The sequence below is a fragment of the Anoplopoma fimbria genome, chromosome 9 (genome assembly GCF_027596085.1).
Source record: "Anoplopoma fimbria isolate UVic2021 breed Golden Eagle Sablefish chromosome 9, Afim_UVic_2022, whole genome shotgun sequence".
NCBI lineage: Eukaryota > Metazoa > Chordata > Actinopteri > Perciformes > Anoplopomatidae > Anoplopoma > Anoplopoma fimbria.
Genome location: NC_072457.1, coordinates 12,807,120 through 12,819,752, shown reverse-complemented (window position 1 = coordinate 12,819,752; position 12,633 = coordinate 12,807,120). Strand labels below are relative to the sequence as shown.

General features: G+C 38.3%; 1 long non-coding RNA gene across 1 annotated transcript in view; it reads left to right on the top strand.

The window, feature by feature from the left end:
* The window catches only part of LOC129096497 (uncharacterized), an 82,078-nt gene that overhangs the window by 49,371 nt on the left and 20,074 nt on the right, over window positions 1–12,633 (top strand). The gene's annotated exons all lie outside the window — the stretch shown is intronic.

The following is a 12,633-nucleotide window of genomic DNA, read 5'->3' as shown; positions in this document are numbered from 1 at the left end:
TCCTGGCCACTGTTGGCCCTTTAACCCTTACTGAAGTTTAAACTCTTTCTCCTCTGGCCCCAAACAGCCCTGTTGTTGTTTTATCGCAAGTATATCTATTCTTTTTTCTAACGCAAGACCATATCTAGCTTGAAAACATAGCTGCTGTTTCTATTTGTTTACTCTTTTGTTTCTTTGTAAACGTTGCTAATGTATGGTACTCTACTGGCTCCAGTCTCCCAGTGATGACTAATTTGATTGACATCAAATTAGCATAAGTGAAACAATCATTTGCTCTAGCATGTGACTGGTTAGGTTAAAATTATGACCTAATTATGACCCGACAGAAAATTGCTGTCAAGAGGGCAGTGTCAGACGGAGTAATGGAGTGGTTAAGAAAAGGCCAGTTATTTGGATAGTAGGAACAATGTTGCAAATCCAGGGCTCCTCAACAGTGGTAATGAGGGAGGGGAAAGTGCTTCTTTTATAGTTTCCCTACTCAGATTCTTCCTACCTGATAACTTCCCTGGTTGTGTACTAAGAACATGTGCGAACCAGCCAATTAATGTCGTCACTGACATTTTAAATTCATCACTGTCACAGGACAGTGTTCCCACCTGCTTCAGGAGACCCACCATCGTTCCTGTACCTAAAAACTTTTCAGTGTCCGGTCTAAATGACAGCCGCCCTGTGGCACTCACCCTCATTCTGATTTTGCTTTGAGAAACTGGTTCTCTAGCACATCAAAAACAACATCCCAGCCAGCCTGGACCCTCATCAGTTTGCATACAGAGCCAACAGATCCACAGAGGATGCGTCATTCACTGGTCTCCACTCAGCCCTCACTCATCTTGAAAATAACAACACCTACAGAATGATGTTTTGTTGATTTCAGCTCAGCCTTCAACTAAATCGCCCCCATGAATCTGATTGTTAAATGTATAGCTATGGGCTTCACTACCACACTCTGCACCAGGACAGTACACTTCCTCACAAACAGACCCCAGGCAGCCACACCTCCTCCACTGTAGTGTTGAACACCGGAGCTCCCCAGGGCTCTTTGCTCAGCCCCCTCCTATTGCACTGTACACTAAAGATTACAACACCACCACTTGAAGAGAGCTCTATTGTGAAGTTTGCAGATGACATTACCGTCATCTGCTGGATTACAAACAACACTAAGACTTAATTTCATTGTGCAACCCTGTGGTGAAAAAGGACAATAAGGAACCAAATAACCTTGAAACCAGTCTTGGGAGCGCCCTCCAATCATCCCAGCCCTTTTCTATAACCTTCAGGCCCAATATTTTTGTCTGCAAGAGTAATACAATATGTCTCAAAATTGATTCTCCAAACCTTCTACAAGGATTAATGTCCTTTTCTTATTTTGTTGATGTGTATTTCACAAGAAATTTATTTGGGAAAAGCACTTCACATTTTATCATTTATAAAGCTGGCATTATTAATATTTCACATTTGGGATTTGTCTAAATGCATTTACATTGTTAACTTTTAAAGAGGAGCAAAAACTGCTGAAACATCTCTAAGAATGAACATAAATATTTGAAGAAAATAAATCACTACATCTCAGGTCTCAATGTGTCGGCTGGTCTTCTTCTATAAATGACTCTAATCTGATTACAGCATTCAGAACTGTATTATCATTTAAGCAGACAAATTTAGGCTTTTTGAAACACCAGGAGGCAAAATGTGTCATCTTCAAATTTGGCTTGGAAAGGACGAGTAAAGAGGGTGGCAGAATACAGAAGTACACAGACTATAGGAGGATAATCCCTCACTGCTTCTCATTGGGAATCTGATCAGGAATATGTTGTCCTCCTGCTGTGGCATGATGAGACATAAAGCAAATGCTTTGGCAACTGTGGCCCATGATGCTGTGCTTCAATAAGCCTAATAAGTCAAGTCACTAAGGAATCTCTTTCCTATAGAGAATCTGTAGGTTTTCATGTGGAGCACAGAAGGGCATGGTGGGGTAACATCAAACTGGTTGTATTGAACAAATCTGCAGGGAAGGTCAAAGAAGCGGGAAGCTTAAGCAGCAGCATACGTATGGTGCTTCCATAAAACCCTAATTTCCCAAGTCTGTGGCAACAAATCCCTAGTACGGCTGCTGAGACTGTGAGCGAAGTGATTGATAGTCAGGTCGAAATCACATTTTTGAAACGGTCAAAGTTGGCCATCAATCATTGTCTGTCTGCTGGGAAGGCACTGGCTTTACTGAAGACAATCTTTCACTCACACACACATACTTTTCTCTTCATACTTAGTGTGCTCTGTGTCTAAAAAAACAACTATAAAATCAATCAAATGTTTACCACCTCACATATACAGATGCACATTTAAAGGGTGGGCTAATAGAACATATTGCTTGATGTGGAGAGAACAAATAAAACTTTGATAGACGAGCTCTCAGAAAAGCAGCCTGAGTCTTGAGCAGATTCTTTAAAACTTGAACGACACACTTGGAAATGCTGTTTCAATTGGTAGAAAACGCTGATGAACACAGCTAATATAAAACTGATTTAGGGCCCAATATATGTGAGGACTTCACAATTTTTATTATGGCACTATACTTCCCTATTGATTAAATAACATTTATTTGAGCTACGGTGTAACATCCACTAAATCCCTGAGTGGAATTACTCAGAGCAGTGTGTCCGTTGTGAATTAAAATCAATATTCAAAGAGGGGCAAGAACTGCTGGAGTTAATGGTATAGTTTTTTAAATTCAAATTATAAAGGCTGCAAACCGCATTGTCTTCATTAAACTTCATTCAACATTCAGCTTTCTTTGAGTCATGACATTGATCCATGTTTGATGTAACAGACAAGATAACGAGTTGAGGCACAAGAATGCATTTTCTTTTTTATATACAGTACCAGTCAAAAGTTTGGACACACCTTCTCATTCAATGGTTTTTCTTTATTTTTATTTGTATATTTTTCTACATTGTAGATTAATATTGAAGACATCCAAACTATGAAGGAACACATATGGAATTATGTGGTAAACAAACAAATGCTCAACAAACCAGAATGTTTTATATTTTAGATTCTTGAAAGTAGTTGAATGAGAAGCTGTGTCCAAACTTTTGACTGATACTGTATATATATATTTTCCAGAGAAAAGTCTGAGCACATATCTGGTAAACAAAAGATTTGAAGTGGTGCTTTGGTATGTAGTTTATAGTTCTGCTGATTTACTAAACTAATCTATTAGTTGACCAAATCGTTTGAGTCTTAGAGGAATTTCCTCATATCCAGACAGCCCCACATATTTCCATTCTAAATTGCTTTGCACTGGAAGCAACAGCCATCTGTGTACATGGGGGGGAAAAATGTATTCCCCGCATTGGAATCAATCTTCTTCAAAGGCATAGGAGGATATTTCAGGCGCCCCTGGCTGTCTGTTATAGCCCATTAACAGACAATGGGATAATGTGTATGACCATGCATTTTTCTTTTGTGCTTCTGCAAGTGTGTATTGACAATATTTAACAAGGTCTTTTAAATGATTAAAACAGGTAAATGGGAAACTAATGGCTTCTGCAGTTCACTGGATCCTATATGAGCAAAACAACAACCCCTGACGGTATTCATTCTCTTTTTATTGTTATTTGTGTTCACGATGGGACTTGCAGAATTGTGAACGCATGACATTTATTCAGAGAATGGGGTTGAAAGCAGGCTTCTCATCAACTATCTTCTCTTTCTCCACAACAACTACTGGCCGTTTCTCTTTGAGATGATCAGATTTGTGTCGTGCTCTTCTGCAGTCTGAAATGCCAGCGACATACTGGTTGCCCTTCATCAGTGGGATATTCTTTAAGTGCTGCTCAAGCTGGGTTTCTTTTGGGACCTCTGGCTATCCGTTCATGACCCCTATCAGCCTCACACACGTGCAAGTGCAATATTGACTTGCCCTGAGCCCTGATAACATCTTCATTTAATCCACAACCACCTAGTCTGAGAGAGGGGTTTAGTGAATGAGTGAGAGAGAGAGAGTGAAAGTAGACACTGACACATCTCTTCCCCCCCCATCTCATTTTCTCCACTTTTTTCTTTAGCATGTATATACTACATTAGTAGTCCCTAGACACAGTTGGTTTGGGTGAATTTCGAATCAGCTGAGAGGTACAGGAAGCCCAGTAAAGCTATGGCTAAGGTGCAGAAACAGATGTGAAAACCTGGATGTAGGACAAGTTTGGAGAGCTTGTGAGGGTGACTTTGAGGCAGATAAGATATGCTGAAGAAAACATTTGGAGACTCAGGATCATATTGATCAGTTAAATTCACTTATTATTTTCTGGTTGGAGATGAACAGTAGACTCAAATAACCTCTCATTAGCTATTCATTCGTTGCCAATGTTTGCTTCTTTTTAGCAGTGGCAGCAGCCATTGTGAATGTAAAAAAACCTTGCATAGAGTTTCAATGTCAACTTTCAGGAGTTCTCATATGGGTTGCCGTAATCTCGAGAGTTGGTGTTTTGAAATGTTTCAGATTGTTTTGCTCCAAGGCCGTGCAATTTCTGGCCTTCCCTGCACCTACATATTATTAGGAGAAAATAGTGTGATTTGCATCTAATTTCCATAGTGTTGATGTTAGGGGAGGAAATGCACGTCGAAAATGTCAAAGTCTCAGGAGCTAAGAAAAGCAACCTTATGGTTTAGCTCCTTGTATAAGTGAAAAAACTCAAGTTATGACGGATTTTTATACGACAACTCTGACATTTCCACAGTGACATACTGTCTTTGTACATGGTGTATATGGCACTTGATTTGGTATTTGTTGGCGATATAGCGCAAGATGTTCTTCAAGTTACTGAATTTGGGTCAGACTTTACAATACAGCATATTAAATTAAGGCATAGATAAGATGAATGTTGTCTTTGGAGCCTACATATTATAGTTGTCTTTTGTTTGATATAGTAGTTTGTTCATAGACTATTCTGGTGGCTGATGCGTTTATTGTTCACTCTATCTAAACCAACATGACTGCTGTGGCAGAATCAAACACAAAACCATTTTTACTGACGTTGTAAGCACAGATATTTGGGTTAATTAAGGCCAACAACTACTCTGTCCGACAGATGAAATCAACCAGTGAAAATGTGGAAGTTTCTCTGTCTCAAAACTTAAGTTTTAAATGGATTGTTTTTTTAGTCATAATTAAACCCAGGTGGCATCATTTGCCTTTATGAATTTATGATTATAAATCAACAATCTTGGAATCCATAATTTCTTGCGTTGCGAGTCCACTCCAGCAAATGTTATTTTGGTGATTTGTAGATGAAAGTACGTCTAGCTGTCTTTAACAACTGGAAGTTTTTGTAAAGTGTTTGACATTATAAATATCTTTAAAAATTAAACTGTTCATCAAGATAACCTCGACTTGTTTCTTGAAATAAAATTGATAATAAAGTAAAGCCGTGTCACTGTGCATGTTTAAAAGGCTACGGTATGCTGACAGCCCCGGCTTCTTTGTGAAAACAAATGCTGTGATAACCGTGATGATTGCCACACTTATAAATCTAATGTATGCAGATTATGGTCAGGCTGTTTTGTGATCTTTGTTCTGACCTTGTGCCTCTACTCCATTTGAATATAAATCCCCAAAAACTGGCATTATGCAATACAAGGATGAAAAACTCTGCCGCTGTCTGCATCCCAGCTAAACAGGAAAAAAGTGAAGCAACCTTTCCCATGCGGTCGTCTATGGAAGTTTTATAAATAATGCATTAAGCACGAGGATTGGGAGGTGGAGAGAGGATGCCAGTTTCAGCTTTAAACAGAGAATATTTGACATCTGAGCGAACATGGACTGAATGTAGATCTCTGCCTTGACAAACACATCCTTCACTTGACTGCGCTTGCCTGCCTGGCAGGGAGCCAGCCATCTTAATATCAATTTGCTGGTGTGGATTGAAAAATTGTACAGCGTGTATATTATATCTACATAGTATATTGTTGCTTAGTTTGCACCATGATGACACTTTAACTGTACTGCCAGTTTCGGTGAAGAGTGACCTTGATGAATGTGTTATATTTATGGTGTCTCAGATGAGGGTGTGCTGACTGTGTCGAGAGTCACCAGCAGGAGGAGTTCAGTTGCCAACTCTGGAAAGAAATTATTTCATGTTTTGTTATTTTTACATTGATTTATGACTTTTTTTTACCGCTTCCTGACATAAACCATCTTTTGTCTGCCATTCTTCTATTAAAACTACTAAAGATAGATGTGGATGGTTTATACTTTGTTCCTGTGCTTATATATCAAACCTGTAGATCACCATTTGATGTGTGTGCACCCTCTTGAGCAGACTTTCTGATCATATTTCAGTGAGCCATACTGTACATCTGTGCAGTTTTGACCATAGGCGCTGGAAGCCCCGCGGCTTCTCAGATTAGGAATTCGTCTTACTTGCCTGATAATTACATGCTCCTTTTTGAAGAGCCAGCCATTCTTAATGAAGCCTAAGCCAATGCTTAAAAGCTTTCAATTGGAGTTCAATCCCTCCTTACTTAAAACATTTGCTTCTTCAATTGAAATTCAGATCACTAATACTGTATACTGAACTTTTCAAATGTAGCTAATGACTACAACTTACAAGTGAACGTGTGTCTGGTAGGCTCTATCAGTGTGTCAGCAGCAGGGATGGTATCGTTGTTATCGATTATCGGTTTAGTTCTTTATCAATACTCTTATCGGTCCTTTTTCATTACTATGTAAATGCTCTTCAAGATGTTATTTAAAAAAAAAAAAAAGAGAGTAACCTTCTGGAGCAGAAACAGTAATGTTTACAGTACTTATACAAACTCAATAATACCTCACCGGAAACAAATCTAAAAGCATCTATTAAAACGATAATATCTCTGAGTGAAGTGTAGAAAGAGTGAACATGATGCTGAAATGATGGTTTGTCTGGTGTAAACTAAAAATATAACCTGCACAGGGCCAAAATTACTTCATCCATGGATCCTCCCTCCACCTCTCATCCAATATTTTACAAGTCCCCTAAAAAAGACTTAAAAGGTGATCCACCAACTTTACAGTTGTTTTACAGCTGTTGGTCTCTCACCACAAATGTTGTTTCTACATTTGATTTAAGGGACAAATGCTCTGCTGTTGAGTACAATGGACAAAGGAGCTTGGATCAAAACAACTTCTTGCTTTTAAGGTGTCTAAAAAGTTGGTAACCGCTCCAAGACTCCATCCAGATTTGGCCCGAGCACTGGGGCATCTAAGACTAAAGAGTAAAGTTTGATTAAAAATGAAGGGCATTTGACGTCAGGAGGATGGTGTATGGGATTGACTACAATACCCATGTTCATCACAATGAAGGAACATCTCACCCAGTGCGACTGTTTGGCTCACTGATGGGCTTTTAATAGTTATTGGGCAACAAAGACTGTGAAGGGGCGACTGTGGCTCAGTGATGAAGATGTGTCAGCCTCCAATCAGTAGATCAGCGGTTCGCTCTGCGGCTCCATGTTGATGTGTCCTTTGGCAAGACACTTAACACAAAATTGCTCCCATAAGCCTTGCCATCGGTGTGTGAATGGGTGTAAATGGGAGATTGATGACATGTAGTGTTAAAGCGGTCTGAGTTATTGGACGACTAGAAAAGCGTATAGTATAAATCCATTTGAACATTTACTCTTTTCACAATGGAGGTCTATGGCATAGAGGAATAAGCTACAGTATCAGGCTAAGACCACACAAGTAGTGTGTATTCGTTGGTTTTGGTCTTTTCATGTGTTTTTTGACAGTATTAAATGTAGAATATTGTCAGCCTTATATTTTCCATATGACAGCATCATTTATTAAGATCATGTGACATTTTGAGTGTGGAATGGATGGATTATCTTCTTTGTAATTTTTTCAAAGTCCCCCCCATCATGTACTGTAGTGCCAGTGGTTGTTATAGCAATACACTGGTTTCTTAAAGAACCCTCTGCAGAGCTGAATAGTTGCATTTCATCCCACAGTTACCCTTAACATTAACAGACCCCCCAAAAACTAGACGTTTTCACTGTTGTGGAGCACTAAGGCTTGTCATCCACGTTTCCCAGTAGTTCTGATTGTTATGGAGCTGCTTGTTCTCCACTTGGGCCCGAGGTTCCTTTTAAAAGCCATGATTTGATGCCTTCAGGCAGCTTTTCCCTCCCCCATCCGCTTTCATCTCCTCCTCTCCTCTGCTAGGTTGGCTCTAAAACCCACCGCTGCTCACAGCATGAATTGTATGGACTCAATAGTCGCGCAGATATCATCTACATACATTTGCAAACACACGCGCTATCATTGCCTTCAGATATGAAGTCAGAAATGGAGTCAATTACAGCCGGATTCGTAGGTTTGAACATCCAACAACCAAGGAGGAAACTGACTGTGTGGAGATTTCACATTAAACCTGCTTTGTACCTTTCCAACAGTAAAGAAATGTCAATGGGTCTCTTGTGTAAATGTTATGTGACTGTTGTTGTCAATGTTAACCCTCATGTTTTTGTGTTAAAGGATTTCAGCTCACTTATCCGTTACCCTTGTTAACACAGAGTGAAGTTAATCTTGAAACAACCCTACAGTTGTTTTTGCGAAAAGCCAGGACACACACACAAACATGGCATTGATCATCTAGATATTGACTCTCAAGTAGGCGGAAATGTCCATAGCCAAGAAATAGTATTGAAAATGAACTTAGAAATATCTTCGAGAGCAGCCTCCCCTCACAAGTGCTTCATCAATTATGGAGGCAGCTGATGCAGTTTGAGGTACAGCATGCAGTGAAGCGGTAAAAGCAATAGGAGACAGCTTTCCCACCGTCCCACAATCCACTGCTCCCATTATCTGAAGCCACGAAGATTAACAACACCAAGAGAACAGCATGAGCCATTATTAATCAATAAATGTGGTCTGCTGCAACACCGCTGTCGGCTGTAGTGTTTGTTTAACATTGTTCAAGTATATCAATGAGAATCAATTCGATTTGGTGTTAAGAGTGTATGTGATGGAGCACACGTCGGTCAAAGGTCTTTTTTTTAATGATATCACTGAATAAATTATCTCTTCCATCTTTTTCTCTATTCATCTTCCTTTGTTTAAGAACATTTACATTTCAATTGTAAAAGCTCATTTTATATATAACTCTGCTCTGTGTGTAATGATAGTAATTGTTATGTTCACATATGTTTGCATAATTGCTAATTGTAAAGCGTCAGCTGGCATTTTGAAAGTGATTGAGATGAGAGAATTTGACAAATCATCCAGCATGTGGTGGCATAAACGCAAAAGGGAAATTAAGGCGCTTTTACTGAATTTACTAATAAATTGTGATATATTGGGCCAACCAGCTGCAGTATTAATGAGATGTTTACAGTAATGCATCAATTATTAAAATTCAGTATAAGTTTATTTTGATTCTAATACTTTTCTACTTTTACACAAGTAAGATTTTGAATGCAGGACTTTTCCTTCTAACAGAGTATTTTCTTTTACCGTCGTATTAATATTTTTACTTTTCAAGTTATGAGTACTTTATCCAGAACTGATTTGGGGGACTCAGGAACAACTTACTGCCCAAGAATAACCAGCAGTGCCAAATGTTTACAGCAAGGGTAGATAAGAGTGTTTCAACGCTCTGAACCCGGCTCCTTTTGCTAATTTGCCAGATTTCTCAAAGCTTAAGTAAATGGTTAAACGGTTTTTGGTTAGAAAGGTAAGAAGTTAACTGTAAACATGAAATTATCTTTTATATTAACAGAATGTTAAGCCAAAACATCACTATCATCTGCATATAGCCTATTATGAACCCCTACATTGTTGTTAAGGTACATACGTAGTCAGCATGATTTGCTTGTTTTAATAATTCAAGGACATAAATCAGTGATGTCAAAGTTATTGAGCCTCTACATCAAGATATATTTAGATTTTGAGTCGAGTGATAATCATCAGTGGGTTCGACACTATGTTTTGAGTATATTCCTTGATTGGATATACTTGTAGAAAATCATAGCAGTAGTCCCACTTCCTCTGTCAAAATATCAGAAAAGTTGGGCTACACAAAAAATAAATTCAGAAGGCAAACACATAAGGTAGTGCTATTTTCCTTGAGGAGCAGAGTTTTGTGCCATGAAAAATCCCTGCATCACCCCCCACCCCCGCTGTGCAAGCACTGCAGCACTTCCCCTGTTAGGTGGTATAGTCTGTCGCCTGTGTGAACCTCCTGATCAAAGCTTCAGCAGAAGAAGGCTCAACACAGCAGGGTCAGATCCTCTCTCCACGGCTATAACAAGACGGAAAATTTGAGGAAATAACTTTGCAGTCATGGTGATTCTCCAATAAGTAAACAGATTTTCATATAACATAAAAAAAAGATCTAGGAGCACATACTGTGCATGCATATGCTATATGCCCCACTACAGCATTCATTATTTCAACCAAACATGGTTAAACCTTAAAAGACATCAATAACTTCACTTAAGCTTTCATAAAAGCTTATTGGCAAAGTGAGTTGCTTGAACTCGGTCTCTTCACTTGCCTGATTCCATTGTAAATCTTTGATTATAGATCCTTTGTTAGAGCATAATTACGTCTTGTGCATGTTGGCCCTGTTCGGGGAGTCCCAATGCTTTATATTGAATTCACTTTGAGCCAGCAAATTGAATTTAACACAAATATAGACAATAGGAAGGGAAAACTCATTAAGGCAAGGCTCTAAATAGCCCTGATAAATGAGAACTGTTTTGTATATCACAGGAATACGTCTGTTGTGTTTGAGTCTGACAGCTTCATGAATCAATGAGGCTAATTCAATCAAAGTTATAAGAGTTATGTCATTAGATTGAAATGAGACAACCGTTTGACAAACTGCCTGAGAGTGTTGAGGCTACTGCTGTCATTAACAGGTAATGGAAAGCAACAATAAACGCAGGAAGCATGCTTTTCCCATTTGTTACAACTCTTTAAGAAGAATATTTCAATATATTCATCCAAATTGTTTTTTAGAGCAGAAGATACCAGATATTTCTCTTGGCAGTTTTGACCATGAGAAAAATATAATCCAACGAAGCAGCATTGTGAGCAAGTCATAAAAGTGATTGGGCTGTCTCAGTCTTGTCTTTTTCAGAAAGCTTTTAACCCTGGTGATTAGCCTCTGTCGGCTCCCTCAAGTCTCTTTGTGACACCTCTTTGGGCTTTTTATCGCCCATTTGTTGCTTTTCATTCTGGATGCTGGGAGAAAAATCATCATTAGCTTCCCCGCCTTATCTGCTCTTTATTTTACCCTTGTGATGAGCCTTGTCGCTGGGATTTGGCTGATAATGATTGGTGCAGCAGTGTAAGCTTAATGGCTTCTCTTTATCTTCAAAGGCTTTGATTCCTCATTGTTGTTGCTTAGCAGACAATTAAGGGGTAAAGGCCTTTTATTGGTGATGGATTTCCGTGAATTCTTTTCAAAAGTACATTGCTGAGCTGAAACCTTGATTAAAATTATGTGATGTAGTTAGTAAAACACTGTTGGACAGTTTCCATGTGAACTGAGACCCTTTAAATAACTCCCAAAAAAGGTATAAAAATAATTTTCCCAAATTATTTGATTTGATTATTTGATTGTAGGCTAATAAAAGGTGTAAAGGCAGAACTTCTTTTTTGCAGTATAGCGGTATAAAAGGGTCTATAGTCACTGATAATGACTTTAAGGAAATGCTTAAGAGCTAAATGAACAGTTTGGTTGGGTTGTAGTTCACAAATAGGTAGTAAAAAAGGCTTTTTTGTAATGTAATGTAAAATCTGGTATTTGAACAAATATAAGGGATCACTACCTTTGTCAATCCTTTCACTGTTTATATTAACATTTTCACCCAAATACGCCGTAAATTGGCCCTTTGGTGTGGCATCATTTTCTGGGGGGGAAATATATATATATTGATTAAATACAGATAGAATAAGAGAGATTTATCTCAATTGTTAGACACTTATTTTCATATAGTGTTATTTATGTTTTAAATATGGGCAATTTTTTCCTCTATGAATTGGACTTTATGGGAACTTTTCAATAATCGCGAGTCAAACTTTGCTGTCATCCTTTCAAAACTTGGGAAATTGTGCCGATTTAAGATACGTGATGATTATATCTCCAATAATGCAATACTCAACTGAAAACAAAGCAGACATATTAAGTCAGACATATTTCACTTAAAATGGACCTAATTGGCCTGTCCAAACCTAGTTGTTTGATCCAAGCGTAGTTAAAATAAAAATAATATTGGTTTTCAAGCAATGCAAAGAAGGATTATAATTTCATCATAATTACAATTATATACCCATTCAGTCCACAATACATTTCTGTCTCTTTACTTTGCAAGTGAAATGAGTAAAAGTGTCTTGGACCTAAATCCTCCACAAATGGTCTCAAGCCCGTCTTGATTCCTAGCAAATGTGAGCACAAACACCAACACAATCGAAGCTACTTGAAGTTAAAAGTAACACAATCTCTTCTAACTTGTTTACCTTAAAACAATCACTGATGGCTCTGACATCGAATAAGTTGGCAATATTGTTGGAAAGAAGGTAGAAGCATGTGTACAATTTAGATAATGTTTATTTAATTAGCATTTGACTTGGAATAAATGACAAAA